The sequence below is a fragment of the Bubalus bubalis genome, chromosome X, assembly GCF_019923935.1.
Source record: "Bubalus bubalis isolate 160015118507 breed Murrah chromosome X, NDDB_SH_1, whole genome shotgun sequence".
Lineage (NCBI taxonomy): Eukaryota > Metazoa > Chordata > Mammalia > Artiodactyla > Bovidae > Bubalus > Bubalus bubalis.
This window is the reverse complement of record NC_059181.1, coordinates 68,632,799-68,650,408: the sequence shown is the minus strand read 5'-3', so window position 1 is coordinate 68,650,408 and position 17,610 is coordinate 68,632,799. Positions and strand designations below refer to the sequence as shown.

General features: G+C 39.0%; 1 pseudogene; it reads right to left on the bottom strand.

The window, feature by feature from the left end:
• Nucleotides 1-13,955: 13,955 nt before the first annotated feature.
• LOC123331854 lies at nucleotides 13,956-15,388 on the bottom strand (annotated as a pseudogene).
• Between the last annotated feature and the right edge of the window lie 2,222 nt (nucleotides 15,389-17,610).

Genomic DNA, 17,610 nt, shown 5'->3' with positions numbered 1-17,610 from the left:
AAACCTTGAATAGCCAAAGCAATCTTGAGAAAGGAGAATGGAACTGGAGGAATCAACCTGTCTGACTTCAGGCTCTACTACAAAGCCACAGTCATCAAGACAGTATGGTACTGGCACAAAGACAGAAATATAGATCAATGGAACAAAAGAGAAAGCCCAGAGATAAATTCATGCACCTATGGACACCTTATCTTTGACAAAGGAGGCAAGAATGTACACTGGAGAAAAGACAATCTCTTTAACAAGTGGTGCGGGGAAAACTGGTCAGCAACTTGTAAAAGAATGAAACTGGAACACTTTCTAACACCATACACAAAAATATACTCAAAATGGATGAAAGATCTAAACTTAAGACCAGAAACTATAAAACTCCTAGAGGAAAACATAGGCAAAACACTCTCCGGCATAAATCACAGCTGGATCCTCTATGACCCACCTCCCAGGTTATTGGAAATAAAAGCAAAAATAAACAAATAGGACCTAATTAAAATTAAAACCTTCTGCACAACAAAGGAAACTATAAGCAAGGTGAAAAGACAGCCTTCTGAATGGGAGAAAATAATAGCAAACAAAGCAATGGACAAAGAATTAATCTCAAAAATATACAAGCAACTCCTGCAGCTCAATTCCAGAAAAATAAATGGCCCAATCAAAAAATGGGCCAAAGAACTAAACAGACATTTCTCCAAAGAAGACATACAGATGGCTAACAAACACATGAAAACATGCTCAACATCACTCATTTTCAGAGAAATGCAAATCAAAACCACAATGAGGTACCATTTCACGCCAGTCAGAATGGCTGCTATCCAAATGTCTATAAACAATAAATGCGAGAGAGCGTGCAGAGAAAAGGGAACCCTCTTACACTGTTGGTGGGAATGAAAACTAGTACAGCCACTATGGAGAACAGTGTGAAGATTCCTTTAAAAACTGAAAATAGAACTGCCATATGACCCAGCAATCCCACTGCTGGGCATACACACTGAGGAAACCAGAACTGAAAGAGACACGTGTACCCCCAATGTTCATCGCAGCACTGTTTATAATAGCCAGGACATGGAATCAACCTAGATGTCCATCAGCAGATGAACGGATTAGAAAGCTGTGGTACATATACACAATGGAGTATTCAGATCAGATCAGATCAGTCGCTCAGTCGTGTCCGACTCTTTGCGACCCCATGAAAAGCAGCACACCAGGACTCCTTGTCCATCACCAACTCCTGGAGTTCACTGACACTCACATCCATCGAGTCAGTGATACCATCAAGCCATCTCATCCTCTGTCGTCCCCTTCGCCTCCTGCCCCCAATCCCTCCCAGCATCAGAGTCTTTTCCAGTGAGCAAACTCTTCGCATGAGGTGGCCAAAGTACTGGAGTTTCAGCTTTAGCATCATTCCTTCCAAAGAAACCCCAGGGCTGATGTCCTTCAGAATGGACTGGTTGGATCTCCTTGCAGTCCAAGGGACTCTCAAGAGTCTTCTCCAACACCACAGTTCAAAAGCATCAATTCTTCGGCACTCAGCCTTCTTCACAGTCCAACTCTCACATCCATACATGACCACAGGAAAAACCATAGCCTTGACTAGACGAACCTTTGTTGGCAAAGTAATGTCTCTGCTTTTGAATGTGCTATCTAGGTTGGTCATAACTTTCCTTCCAAGAAGTAACCGTCTTTTAATTTCATGGCTGCAATCACCATCTGCAGTGATTTTGGAGCCCCGAAAAATAAAGTCTGACACTGTGTCCACTGTTTCCCCATCTATTTCCCATGAAGTGATGGGACCAGATGCCATGATCTTCGTTTTTAGGATGTTGAGCTTTAATCCAACTTTTTCACTCTCCTCTTTCACTTTCATCAAGAGGCTTTTTAGTTCCTCTTCACTTTCTGCCATAAGGGTGGTGTTATCTGCATATCTGAGGTTATTGATATTTCTCCCGGCAATCTTGATTCCAGCTTGTGTTTCTTCCAGTCCAGCGTTTCTCATGATGTACTGTGCATATAAGTTAAATAAGCAGGGTGACAATATACAGCCTTGACGTACTCCTTTTCCTATTTGGAACCAGTCTGCTGTTCCATGTCCAGTTCTAACTGTTGCTTCCTGACCTGCATACAAATTTCTCAAGAGGCAGATCAGGTGGTATGGTATTCCCATCTATTTCAGAATTTTCCACAAATTATTGTGATCCACACAGTCAAAGGCTTTGGCATAGTCAATAAAGCAGAAATAGATGTTTTTTTTACTGGAACTCTCTTGCTTTTTCCATGATGCAGCGGATGTTGGCAATTTGATCTCTGGTTCCTCTGCCTTTTCTAAAACCAGCTTGAACATCAGGAGTTCACGGTTCACATATTGCTGAAGCCTGGCTTGGAGAATTTTGAGCATTACTTTACTAGCGTGTGACATGAGTGCAACTGTGTGGTAGTTTGAGCATTCTTTGGCATTGCCTTTCTTTGGGATTGGAATGAAAACTGACCTTTTCCAGTCCTGTGGCCACTGCTGAGTTTTCCAAATTTGCTGGCATATAGAGTGCAGCGCTTTCACAGCATCATCTTTCAGGATTTGAAAGAGCTCAACTGGAATTCCATCACCTCCACTAGCTTTGTTCATAGTGATGCTTTCTAAGGCCTACTTGACTTCACATTCCAGGATGTCTGGCTCTAGGTCAGTGATCACATCATCATGATTATCTGGGTCGTGAAGATGTTTTTTGTACAGTTCTTCTGTGTATTCTTGCCATCTTTTCTTAATATCTTGTGCTTCTGCTAGGTCCATACCATTTCTGTCCTTTATCAAGCCCATCTTTGCATGAAATGTTCCTTTGGTATCTCTGATTTTCTTGAAGAGATCTCTAGTCTTTCCCATTATGTTGTTTTCCTCTATTTCTTTGCATTGATCACTGAAGAAGGCTTTCTTATCTCTTCTTGCTATTCTTTGGAACTCTGAATTCAGATGTTTATATCTTTTCTTTTCTCCTTTGCTTTTCACTTCTCTTCATTTCACAGCTATTTGCAAGGCCTCCCCAGACAGCCATTTTGCTTTTTTGCATTTCTTTTCTATGGGAATGGTCTTGATCCCTGTCTCCTGTACAATGTCACAAACCTCATTCCATAGTTCATCAGGCATTCTATCTATCAGATCTAGGCCCTTAAATCTATTTCTCACTTCCACTGTATAATTGTAAGGGATTTGATTTAGGTCATACCTGATTGGTTTAATGGTTTTCCCTACTTTCTTCAATTTAAGTCTGAATTTGGCAATAAGGAGTTCATGGTCTGAGCCACAGTCAGCTCCTGGTCTTGTTTTTGCTGACTGTATAGAGCTTCTCCATCTTTGGCTGCAAAGAATATAATCAATCTGATTTCGGTGTTGACCATCTGGTGATGTCCATGTATAGAGTTTTCTCTTGTGTTGTTGGAAGAGGGTGTTTGTTATGACCAGTGCATTTTCTTGGCAAAACTCTATTAGTCTTTGCCCAGCTTCATTCTGTATTCCAAGGCCAAATATGCCTGTTACTCCAGGTGTTTATTGACTTCCTACTTTTGCATTCCAGTCCCCTATAATGAAAAGGACATCTTTTTGGGGTGTTAGTTCTAAAAGGTCTTGTAGGTCTTCACAGAACCATTCAACTTCAGCTTCTTCAGCGTTACTGGTTGGGGCATAGACTTGGATTACTGTGATATTGAATGGTTTGCCTTGGAAACGAGCAGAGATCATTCTGTCGTTTTTGAGATTGCATCCAAGTACTGCATTTTGGACTCTTTTGTTGACCATAATGGCTACTCCACTTCTTCTGAGGGATTCCTGCCTGCAGTAGTAGATATAATGGTCATCTGAGTTAAATTCACCCATTCCAGTCCATTTCAGTTCGCTGATTCCTAGAATGTCGACATTCACTCTTGCCATCTCTTGTTTGACCACTTCCAATTTGCCTTGATTCGTGGACCTGACATTCCAGGTTCCTATGCAATATTGCTCTTTACAGCATCGGACCTTCCTTCTATCACCAGTCACATCCACAGCTGGGTATTCTTTTTGCTTTGGCTCCATCCCTTCATTCTTTCTGGAGTTTTTTCTCCACTGATCTCCAGTAGCATATTGGGCACCTACTGACCTGGGGATTTCTCTTTCGGTATCCTATCATTTTGCCTTTTCATACTGTTCATGGGGTTCTCAAGGCAAGAATACTGAAGTGGTTTGCCATTCCCTTCTCCAGTGGACCACATTCTGTCAGATCTCTCCACCATGACCCCACCATCTTGGGTTGCCCCAAGGGCATGGCTTAGTTTCATTGAGTTAGACAAGGCTGTGGTCCTAGTGTGATTAGATTGACTAGTTTTCTGTGAGTATGGTTTTACTGTGTCTGCCCTCTGATGCCCTCTTGCAACACCTACCGTCTTACTTGGGTTTTCCTTACCTTGGGCATGGGGTATCTCTTCACGGCTGCTCCAGCAAAGCACAGCCATTGCTCCTTACCTTGGACGAGGGGTATTACTCAGCCATTAAAAAGAATACATTTGAATCAGTTCTAATGAGGTGGATAAAACTGGAGCCTATTATACAGAGTGAAGTAAGCCAGAAAGAAAAACATCAGTACAGCTAATGCATATATATAGAATTTAGAAAGATGGTAATGATAACCCTGTATGCGAGACAGCAAAAGAGAAACGATGTATAAAACAGTCTTTTGGACACTGTGGAAGAAGGCGAGGGTATGATGATACGGGAGAATGCTATTGAATCATGTAAATTATCACGTGTGAAGCCAATCGCCTGTCCAGGTTCAATGCATGATACAGGGTACTTGGGGCTGGTGCACTGGGATGTCCCAGAGAGATGGGATGGGGAGGGATGTGGGAGGGGGTTTCAGGATGGGGAACACATGTACATCCATGGCGGATTCATGTCAATGTATGGCAAATCCAATACAATATTGTAAAGTAAAAAAAAAAAAAAAAAAAACTATTTCCCCAAAATGTATTATTGAGTTCAACAAAATTTAAAAGCCACAATATCCAAAGAGAAACCATAGGTCTTTTTGAGAACTAAACATAATTTTTAAACTATGATAATTTTAGTAATAACTTTTCTTGGGTCCTTAACTTAAAAAAAAAAAAAAAAACCTTTTAACGTAAGTATTTCTTTATGAATATACTTTTCGGTTAGAAATGCCATAGTACTTCAGCTGATGACCATGCATTTCCTGTATTCCATGATTTGTAGTGATACCAAGACACTTGATAAAGTATATAGTTACCTCCTCTGACATCATCCTCATCAGAGTGGATATTAGGCCTCAGCTTTCATTAATAACCCAGTATTAATTGGTCATCTTGAAATTTTCTATAGTTCCTTCTCAAATCTATTTATAGACTATATATTCACATTCTCTATCACAAATTATATATACTATCTTGACTAGGAGGACTACTTGTTGATATTTCCTGTAGGTTTCTTTATGTCTTTAAACCATTTATTTGTCCATCATGTGGGCAAGAGGAGGATCTTGATTCTGGTATTCCAATATTTCTTTACAGACGCCAATTTGTCCTAGACTTAGCCTCTCATTTCCTCTTTTTATGAAATAATGTGCTTTACTTTCAAAGATTAATAGAGTAATTTCAGAAAATTTTTTAAAATAGAGAAAATTTATCTTTAAAAATACAAGTCACTTTGTAATCCCACCCAATCAGAGACAGCCATAGGTAAAATCCTAGTATATTTCCATCAAGTCTATTCTCTATGCATATATGTAATCTTCTTCTTCTTCAGTCACTATGTCATGTCTGAATCTTTGCAACCCATGGACTGAAATACACCAGGCTCCCTTCCTTCACTGTCTCCTGGAGTTTGATACTATCTAACCATCTCATCCTTTTATACATATATGTATATATGTACAAAAACTATTAGTCATAATTGGATGCATGCTATATATAATTTTATATTCAGTAATATTTATCCAACAGTGTATCTTGTGTATTTTTTCATGTATTCAGAATTTATTAAGTTCCACTGTTATTCATTACTCCTCATCCTTTGTCTTCCTATACTGAAGTTCTAAACTTTTAAATCAGTCTCTAAGTAGCTTGCTTTATTGAGATTTGGAATCATTTTTGTATTTCAAATGATGTGTTACTTCTCTGTATATTACATTGGTGTGCAATGGAGTCTGCTCAAGGGTTACTTGTGTCTCTTTTGTTTTAATACTGCCTGTTTCAATTAAGTCATCCATCAGGATGGGGAATACATGTATACCTGTGGCGGATTCATTTTGATATTTGGCAAAACTAATACAATTATGTAAAGCTTAAAAATAAAATAAAATCAATTAAGTCATCCAAAAATATTTTCATTTTATACAGAAGTCTAAAAAAAATACTATACTTTGTATCTTCAAAATGTCCCTTTTTCAGATATTAACCAGAACTTCTTTAAGGGTTTTAACTTTAAAATTCTCTTTTCATTCATATAAGTGATAACAGCATATTAAATTTCTGGCTTTTAAAAATTCACTCTTTACATTTATTTTTTTAACTTTTCATTGAAATAAATTTGACATGCAACTGTGTAAATTTAAGAAGAGGTGGCAAGAATACACAGAAGAACTGTACAAAAAAGATCTTCATGACCTAGATAATCACGATGGTGTGATCACTCACCTAGAACCAGATATCCTGGAATGCAAAGTCAAGTGGGCCTTAGGAAGCATCACTATGAACAAAGTTAGTGGAGGCAATGGAATTCCAGCTGAGCTATTTCAAATCCTGAAAGATGATACTGTGAAAGTGCTGCACTCAATAGGACAGCAAATTTGGAAAACTCAGTAGTAGCCACAGGATTGGAAAATTTCAGTTTTCATTCCAATGCCAAAGAAGGTCAATGCCAAAGAATGCTCAAACTAATGCACAATTGCACTCATCTCACATGCTAGTAAAGTAATGCTCAAAATTCTTCAAGCCAGGCTTCAGCTGTACATGAACCATGAACTTCCAGATGTTCAAGCTGGATTTAGAAAAGGAAGAGGACCCAGAGATCAAATTGCCAACATCCACTGGATCATCAAAAAAGCAAGAGAGTTTAAAAAAAAAACATATATTTCTGCTTCATTGACTATGCCAAGGCCTTTGACTGTGTGGATCACAATAAATTATGGAAAATTCTGAAAGAGATGGGAATACCAGACCACCTGACCTGCCTCTTGAGAAACCTATATGCAGGTCAGGAAGCAACAGTTAGAACTGGACATGGAACAACAGACTGGTTCCAAATAGGAAAAGGAGTACATCAAGGCTGAATATTATCACCCTGCTTATTTAACTTATACACAGAGTACATCATGAGAAATGCTGGGCTGGAAGAAGCACAAGCTGGAATCAAGATTGCTGGGAGAAATATCAATAACCTCAGATATGCAGATGACACCACCCTTATGGCAGAACGCGAAGAAGAACTAAAAAGCCTCTTGATGAAAGTGAAAGAGGAGAGTGAAAAAGCTGGCTTAAAACTCAACATTCAGAAAACTAAGATCATGGTATCTGGTCCCATCACTTCATGATGAATAGATGGGTAAACAATGGAGACAGTGGTAGACTTTATTTTCTTGGGTTCCAAAATCACTGCAGATGGTGATTGCAGCCGTGAAATTAAAAGACGCTTACTCCTTGGAAGAAAAGCTATGACAAACATAGACAGCATATTAAAAAGCAGAGACATTACTTTGCCAACAAAGGTCCGTCTAATCAAAACTATGGTTTTTCCAGTAGTAATGTATGGATGTGAGTTGGACTAGAAAGAAAGCTGAGCACCAAAGAATTGATGCTTTTGAATTGTGGTGTTTGAGAAGACTCCTGAGAGTCTTTTGGAGTGCAAGGAGATCCAACCAGTCAATCCTAAAGGAGATCAGTCCTGAGTGCTCATTGGAAGCACTGATGTTGAAGTTGAAACTCCAATACTTTGGCCACCGGATGCAAAGAACTGACTCACTGGAAAAGACCCTGATGCTGGTAAAGATGGAAGGTGGGAGGGGAAGGGGATGACAGAGGATGAGATGATTGTATGGCATCACCGAGTCGATGGACATGAGTTTGAGTGAGCTCCAGGAGTTGGTGATGGACAGGGAAGCCTGCCGTACTGGAGTCCATGGGGTCACAAAGAATCAGACATGACTAAGTGACTGAACTGAACTGAACAGCATGTTAGTTTGATACCTTTATATATTGTAATATGATTGCTATTTTAGCAATAAATAACATTTCTACTGTTATATAAATATCATTGATTTATAATGGTTGGAATAATTAAGTTTCAATTAACAAATCTGGTGATTATTATACAATATAATATTGCTATCTATGTACACTATGCTGTGAATTGTGTCTCTAGAACTTATTTACTAATCACTGCAAATTTGTACCCTTAAAGAATATCAGTCCTATCTCTCCATCTCCTATTCCCTGGAAATCACCATTTTACTCTGGATTCATGAGTATGGCTTTTTAAAATTTCAGGTATAACTGATATCATATCGTACTTGTCTTTCTTATCTCTGATTACATCTTACTTATCCCACTTAGCATGATGGTCTCAAGGTCCAAAACATCCATTCTTTATAACTGCATATAGCAACTTGAAAAGCAAAAATATTTTTGATTTTGTGAATTTTTACATTTTATTCTCCATTATTACCTCTTGTGTCCATTTTTGGGAAAATTTCAGTGATATTTATTCTTTCTAATTCTCATCCTAACTATGTACAGTATTTTTACTAGAATATATTTTTCTCAACCTAAGTATTTCATAGCTTCAGAATGAGAAGATGGCACAATAAATGATAAAATGTTTATATATGACTTCTTTCTCTTAACAGACAATTATCCTTCCTTCAAAATCTTAAAACTTTATCAAATCATGATTATTCAAATGTTATGAATAAGCAGTTCCAGAGTTAAGTAGTTTTGAAAATCTTTTATCTCATAATAGGTGATATATATGCATAGCAGCATAGTGTGTGTATATCTGGCCTGTGTCTAGGTTGTCTATGTGTCTGTGTTATTGATCTTCCACATTCTCCCAGGACTGACCTAAATTCCAGCAGGGGTGGTGGTGGGTACTTGAATAAGAGTAACTCCATTCCTTTGGAAGACTTTATTCAAAGGCAAGTAGTACTATTAAAACAAGAAGACAATTATTAATAGGCCTCCAATTTTATGAAAGGAAATTTTATAGTTAAGGACATTAATAATTGCTCTATTTAACAATAAAAAGGGTTGAAACTTTGCAGAACTCTCACTTGTATCCTGTGGCTTCAGTATGTAAAAGATTATTTTGTTTAAAATTTCTATATATTATCGCTTGTTTTACATTTGTAGTCTGTATATTTATATACTTATTTTCTATCCAAATTCTATTCGTTTTTATTTATATTGTATATGATGTGCCATTCTAAGTTGTTTCAGTCGTGTCTAACTCTGCGATCCTATGGACTGTAGCCTGCCAGGCTCCTCTGTCCATGGGATTCTCCAGGCATGAATACTGGAGTGGATTGCTGTGTGTCCTCCTCCAGGGGATCTTCCAGACCCAGGGATCAAATCCACATCTCTTACATCTACTGCCTTGGCCAGCAGGTTCTTTATCACTGAGCCACCTGAGAAGCCACTATATTATAGATAGATAGAAAGATATAGATAGATATAGATATATTATATAGATAGATAAATATGCTTCATATATATCTCCTAACCTAATTAAATATTCATAAGATAATGAAAGACCTTTGAGGTTAGCTACTATATATTTCCCAGCTCACTTCAAGTTTCAGCTGTCTGTAATAGTTTCAAACAGCATTGATCTCTCCCTTCCCTAGCTAATTCTGGAATTTATTGTCTGTTTCAAATATTTTAATTTTTTATTATATTCAGTTAAGCATTTTGTTTTATATAGGTGACTCCCTTCTTTTTATTTTTTTGATGAATTTTATTATTATTATTATTATTTAATTTTATTTTATTATTTAACATTACAATATTGTATTGGTTTTGCCTTATATCAACATGAATCTGCCACAGGTATACACGTGTTCCCCATCCTGAACCCTCCTCCCTCCTGACTCCCTTCTTTTTAATGTGCAGGCTTATTAATCTTTTTAATAAGATTAATCTTATTAACTAATCTTTAATAATCTTTTTAATGAGATTTAAGTGAATCCTTTTGGATTTTCCACCAAAAAAAAAATTATAATAATGTTATAAATGGTAGTTAGAGTCCAGGGCCAGTACTGGAAATTTATTTGACACGTCATGTAGCTGAAAAGGGCTTTATCTGCAATGACAAAAAATAAGAACATAGCATTCTTATAATTTTAACTAAAACACAGTGACCAAAAACTACATTAAAATCCTTTTTTATTGAAAAGGGTCCTAAGATGGCAGAGGAAAAGGACAGGGAGACCACTTTCTCCCCCACAAATTCATCAAAAGAACATTTGAACACTGAGTAAATTCCACAACACAACTTCTGAATGCTGGCAGAGGACATCAGGCACACAGAAAAGCAGCCCATTGTCTTCGAAAGGAGGTGGGAAAAAATATAAAAGACAATAAGAGAGACAAAAGAGGTAGCTTTTGTCTGTCGGAGCTCTGTCCCAGGAAGGGAGTCTTAAAAAGAGAAGTATCCAAACACCAGGAAACACTCTCACTGCCGAGTCTGTGGCGAGCCTTGGAATCACAGAGGGCAACATAATAGGGAGGAAAAATAAATAAATAATTAAAACCCACAGATTACAAGCCCAACAGTAACTCCCCCAGTGAAGAAGCAGTGCAGATGCCTGCACCCGCCACTAGCAAGAGAGGACTGGGCAGGGAGGCGCGGGCTGCATTGCTTAGAGTAAGGATCGGGCCTGAATGCCCCAAGTGGTGCTGGGAAAACTGGTCAACCACTGGCAAAAGAATGAAACTAGAACACTTTCTAAAACCATACACAAAAATAAACTCAAAATAGATTAAAGATCAAAACTTAAGACCAGAAACTATAAAACTCCTAGAGGAAAACATAGGCAAAACACTCTCCAGCATAAATCACAGCTGGATCCTCTATGACCCACCTCCCAGAATATTGAAAATAAAAGCAAAAATAAATAAATAGGACCTAATTAAAATTAAAGCCTTCTGCACAACAAAGGAAACTATAAGCAAGGTGAAAAGACAGCCTTCTGAATGGGAGAAAATAATAGCAAACAAAGCAACGGACAAAGAATTAATCTCAAAAATATACAAGCAACTCCTGCAGCTCAATTCCAGAAAAATAAACGACCCAATCAAAAAATGGGCCAAACAACTAAACAGACATTTCTCCAAAGACATACAGATGGCTAACAAACACATGAAAAAATGCTCAACATCACTCATTTTCAGATAAATGCAAATCAAAACCACAATGAGGTACCATTTCACGCCAGTCAGAATGGCTGCTATCCAAAAGTCTACAAGCAACAAATGCTGGAGAGGGTGTGGAGAAAAGGGAACCCTCTTACACTGTTGGTGGGAATGAAAACTAGTACAGCCACTATGGAGAACAGTGTGGAGATTCCTTAAAAAGCTGGAAATAGAACTGCCATACGACCCAGCAATCCCACTGCTGGGCATACACACTGAGGAAACCAGAATTGAAAGAGACACATGTACCCCAATGTTCACTGCAGCACTGTTTATAATAGCCAGGACATGGAAGATGAATGCATAAGAAAGCTGTGGTACATATACACAATTCATCAGCAGATGAATGGATAAGAAAGCTGTGGTACATATACACAATAGAGTATTACTCAGCCATTGAATCAGTTCTAATGAGGTGATTGAAACTGGAGCCAATTATACAGAGTGAAGTAAGCCAGAAAGAAAATCACCAAAAGTTCTAAAATCTCGTCTTTTCAATAATAGCCATGCTAACAAGTGTGAAATGATGCCTCCCAGACTTCCATAATTGCACACTTGACTGTGAGTGATTGTCAAAAAGGGTGATCTTTGGGTCAGATCAGATCAGATCAGTCGCTCAGTTGTGTCTGACTCTTTGCGACCCCATGAATCGCAGCACACCAGGCCTCCCTGTCCATTACCAACTCCCGGAGTTCACTCAGACTCACGTCCATCGAGTCAGTGATGCCATCCAGCCATCTCATCCTCTGTCGTCCCCTTCTCCTCCTGCCCCCAATCCCTCCCAGCAATCTTTGGGTCAGGGGAAGTGAAATAGTGAAGTGTCTCAGTCGTGTCTGACTCTGCAACCCCATGGACTGTAGCCTACCAGGCTTCTCCATCCATGGAATTTTCCAGGCCAGAGTACTGTAGTGGGTTGCCATTTCCTTCTCCAGGGGATCTTCCCAACCCAGGGACCAAACCCAGGTCTCCTGCATTGCAGGCAGATGCTTTACCTTCTGAGCCACCAGGGGCAGGGGAAGGATAGTAAAAAAAACTCTAAGTCTGCCATGTTGGTGGCATCACTCCATCAAACATTTCTAAAGTGCCTACTATATGCTCACCAATGCAGAATACAAAAATAGGAAGACTTGCATAATCAGGGGTAAAGCAGGACTTTGACCTCAGGTCCTTAGACTCAGACTTATTGCTATGAAACAATGCAATTTTACATTATTTAGAAAACTAAAATAATTATAATAAGATCATATGTCTTCTTGCAGAAAGATTCAGTTTACCTTATTGGTGGCTTACCCAATTAATATTTATTTCAAGGGAATAAAAAATATACCTTTATCAAGCTAGAAGTTAATTTTAAAAAGCAGCTCTTGGCAAGAGTATATTGTAGAAGACTTTTAATAACTTATTTCCAGTTTTAAAAATATTTGTGACTTTGGAATTGGAATTTAAAAAGGCTGTAGTTTTTCAGTTGCTCAGCCATTTCTGACTCTATGTGATCCCATAGACTGCAGCATGCCAGGCTTCCCTATCCTTCACTATCTCCTGGAATTTGCTCAAATTCATGTCCATTGAGTCAGTGATGCCATCTAACCATTGCATCCTCTATCAACCCCGTCTCCTCCTGTCCTCAATCTTTCCCAGTATCGATGTCTTTTCCAAAGAGTTGGCCCTTCATATGGAAAGGTTGTTTTTGAACCACGAAAAGACGCTGGGATTCTTGGCCTCCGGAGGAGAGGAATTCAATCCAGGGCCAGAGAAGGTTTGATCACTCAGAGCTTTTGTGTAATAAAGTTTTATTAAAGTATAAAGGAGATAAAGCTTCTGACATAGGCATCAGAAGGGGGCAGAAAGAGTACCACCTGCTAGTCTTCAGCTGGATGTTATATAGTCACTAGCAGTTTGTTAATGAAATAAAGGAATGTCTTAAAACTCAGAATGGCACCAGGCCCCTCATCCATAAGATGTATTTGGGGATAATCTTGGCACCAGACGAGTCATCCCAGGCCATAAAACGATTGACTTGAATCTTGTAGAAGGGCAGATTACCATACAAATAGTTTCGTTTACATAGATTAGGGGAACAATGTCTGAGTATAACATAATGGTTTGTCAAGTAGGTTCTGAGCCATTAGGTGGAACTTATTTGAAGACAGCATCTGGGGTAAATGCATAGTACATTAACATAGCTTTAGACAAACATTTCCATAAGAAAAATGCGTTGGTTAACTCAAGGTTTGAGAATAGTTAAGTTCAAATGGAACCAGGTGTCATTATGGCAAAACAGTATTTTAAGAGAAACCTCCTTTTAAATTTAAGAGAGAGAAAAATGTCTGACACTTGCAGCCTATTTCCTCTGTTTGGAGACCCCTGGTCTTCCTGCCTGTTACCCTCACATTCCCCCCTTTTCTTTTAGGAGAAATTGTTGCCTAGGGAAAAGGGGCATTGTTCTCATTCCACAACTGTTTCTGAGCTGACAAGGGGCATTGTCCCTAAATTGGTGAGGCAACATATTCTCCTAACCCTCATACCGAGGATTTCTGATCCAGGGGCCCCAAGTAGTAGTTGGAAGACGCTGTAGCAGTAGCAGGAGTTTGAGCAACCATTTGTAACTTAAAAGCTTTCATGTGACTAGAAACAAATCAGTTACACAGTTACAGATGCATGGAACAAACAGAAAAAAACAAAACAATCAGAATTATTATTATTAAGATAGTTTTCCACCATGGGGAACTAGTTAATGTCTCCCAAAGTGAGGCAATTGAGGCTTCAAAAGTATCCATAGCCCCAATCATCTTGTTCATGTGTTTAGTAAAATGAGTAACATTAGTGCTCATATCAGGTATATATGTACAGCATTGGGTATGAATAATGGTACAAGTTTCTCCTTGCACAGTTGTCAGAATATATAAATCCAATCTGTTTTGTAAAACCACCTTTTTAATTTGTGCTTGTCCAGCATTAGAGCTGAAATAACTTTTTGAGAATCTTGTAATGCCTGTTGAGTAAAATTAGTCAAAGCATCCACTCGTAGCATAACATCTGTAGTTCCCAAAGAGGGAACAAACACTGCAGCCAAATAATCATACCAGTGAAATACGGACCTTGCCCACTGAGTTTTAAGGTGGGGTGAATTAGCAGGCTTTTCTGGAAGCTCTGAAAATATAAAGCCGTGAGTAAAGGCTAGACCGAGGGTGCATCTCCCTGTCCAACCAGGGAGAAGCCATGTTCATAGGTAAGAGCCACATGTCCAATAAGTCCCGTTTGGACCAAGCCAGCGTGGCTGAGATAGCCAGTCCCAATTAGTGCCTGGCCAGACAAAGGGAGGACCTGAACTGGGGTTGGAAAACATGGGAATGATTACGTTGCATATTTCCTAAGGCAAAAATCCCAATTGTTTCCAATCATTGTAATTAAGTTGTTGGCTAACTTTTGGGGATGGCGCTGTTTGTTCCCAGCATATAGGGGCAGTAGATATTAGACGTCCTTTTTCAGGAGTTAGCAGTATAACCTCATCCCATATTTGATAAACATCCGGTAAAAAACCATTAGATATAGACCTATTTGCCTTATGTGTAGCAAAATAGTCATTAAACCGAGACAATGTATAATCAAAATTAAAAGTCACATTATGTCCATAATTAAAGTACAAAGTGTTGCACCAGTCCATTTTAGGGTTGTTAGATGTCATCAGATGAAGAAGAGGCATCACATATGATTGTTGTCAAAGATATTCGCAGACTTGGAGAAAGCCTTTTCCTTGAAGAGGAGATGTCCACCACGGGAAGCCTTCCACTGATGAAGAGGAGAGTGCTCCGCAGACCCAGAAGTTAGACTGATTGTGGAATGCAGCGTAGGAGTGAGCCCAGGAAAGGAAGGCATTGTCTTGAGGATCAAACGGTAGATTCAGAATTTTTGGAGTCAGCAGAAGTAGGCTCACATAGATTATCAGGCCCATCTGAAAAGTACAAAATCAGAGCAGAGAAAGTAAAGACATAAAATGACATCACTTAGTTCTGGTCAGGGTGCCACCTCTTAACTCAAGTGTGATGTACCCATGAATCAATTCCTGGCACTTTGACAACTGTGGGAGAAGAAAGAATAACCTGGCAAGGGCCTTCTCAGAGGGGCTTAAGGGATGGGCCCCCAGACTCCAATGTTTTTATGAAGACCTTGGTTCCTGGTTCTAATAGAGGCTTGCTTGACTCAGAGGCTGGGTCAGGAGTCGTCTCCCAGAGTTCTATTAATGCCTGTTGGAAAGCTGAGAGATGAGTTACATAACTAATTAATTCCAAGGCTTCAGGGTCTATAACAATGTCTGTGCATAAGAAAGGCCTTTCATAAATACATTCAAAGGGGGACAGTCCCTCCTTTTGGGGGGCAGTTCTAGCCCTCATTAAAGCTATGGGTAGGACTTTAATCCAATTGTCCTGCATCTCTTGAGTTAATTTGCGCAGATGTCTTTTGATAATGTCATTAGCTTTTTCAACCTTCCCTGAGGATTGGGGTCTCCAGGAACAGTATAAGTGATATTCTATTCCTAGAGCTTTAGACACCCCCTGAGTTACAGCAGCTTTAAAGGTGGAGACATTGTCGCTCTGAAGGCTCCATGGCAGCCCAAGCCTGGGGATAATTTCATGGATTAAAATCTTTATAACCTCCTTAGCCTGTTGACTATGACAGGGAAAAGCCTCAATCCACCCAGTAAAAGTATCCACCCAAACATGTAAGCAAGAATATCCATTAGCTTTTGGCATATGAGTAAAATCAATTTTCCAGTCCTTTCCAGGATACTTCCCACTTCGTTGTAATCCAGATTTTGTTAGCTTTTCAGTCTTTGTGCTATTTTTCTAACAAACCTCACACCTTTTGATAATGTTCTTTAAAGTATTTATTACATTTTTACCTTCAAACAAATGAGAAGCCATCTGGTAAGTACTCTCTGCACCCAAATGAAAACTCTGGTGTAAACCCTTAAGAATTTTCCACTGAGCATTTTCAGGAATTTTTAATAGTCCATCCTCAGACTGTAACCATCTTTTATCAGTAATCTTTGCTCTTCTTTTCTCATATCTTTATAATTCTTCCTCAGTATATTGTGGTTTTTCCTGTTCCACAGGACCTGTCCAAATCAAAGGCATCTGCAGTGAAGGGGTTTCATAAAGTGGCGCTTTTCTGGCTTGACAGTCAGCCAACTGATTACTTTCCGCTACTCTACCAGGTCGCACAGAGTCGGACACGACTGAAGCGACTTAGCAGCAGCAGCACTCTACTCCCATCCCTGCTGTGTCCTTTGCAATGCACAACAGCTACTTCTTTAGGACAATATATAGCAGTTAAAAGTCTCTCATCTCTCTGAAATGCTTAATAAGTTCTCCTGTTGCTGTTTTAAACTGTCTTTCTTTCCATATTGCAGCATGAGCATGTAAAGTTAAATAAGCATACTTAGAATCAGTGTAGATATTCACTTGCTGCCCTTTGCTTAACTCTAGAGCTCGGGTCAGAGCCACAAGCTCTGCTAACTGAGAGCAATGGTTCCCTAGGGGAGAGATTTTGCTTCTAAAACCTCTTCAGCAGTCACCACAGCATAAACTGCTTTATGCTTTCCATCCAGAACAAAAGAACTGCCATCTGTAAATATTTCCATGTCAGGATTGTCTAATGGAGTATCCATTAGATCTTCCCGAGCTGCATAGTTTAAAGTTAGAAATTGGGAACAATCGTGATTGGGTATTTTATTTTCCTTCTCAGGAAGGAAAGTGGCAGGATTTAAATTTCCACAAACTTTAAGCTTAGTTACTGGTCCTTCTAACAACAATGACTGATATAAGAAGCCAACTGTCTGGCATCCAAATATTAACCCTAAGAGTTTAAGATTCCACTCACATGAGAAGTCAGTACAGTAAGGGTTCATCCATTAATTATTTTTAAAGCTTCAGGTGCTAATAAGGCCACTGCCCCAATTACTCTTAGGCAGTGGGGCCACCCACGTGAAATTATATCTAATTCTCTGCTTAGATAAGCAATAGGTTTCTGGTGAGGCCCTCAGGGTTGTGTCAAAATTCCTAAGGCCATACCTTTTCTTTCAGTGACAAATTAAATTTTGACCCTGTGGGCAAGCTCAAAGTGGGAGCTTATAGGAGAGCAGTCTGAAGAACCTTAAAAGCCTTTTGAGTATCT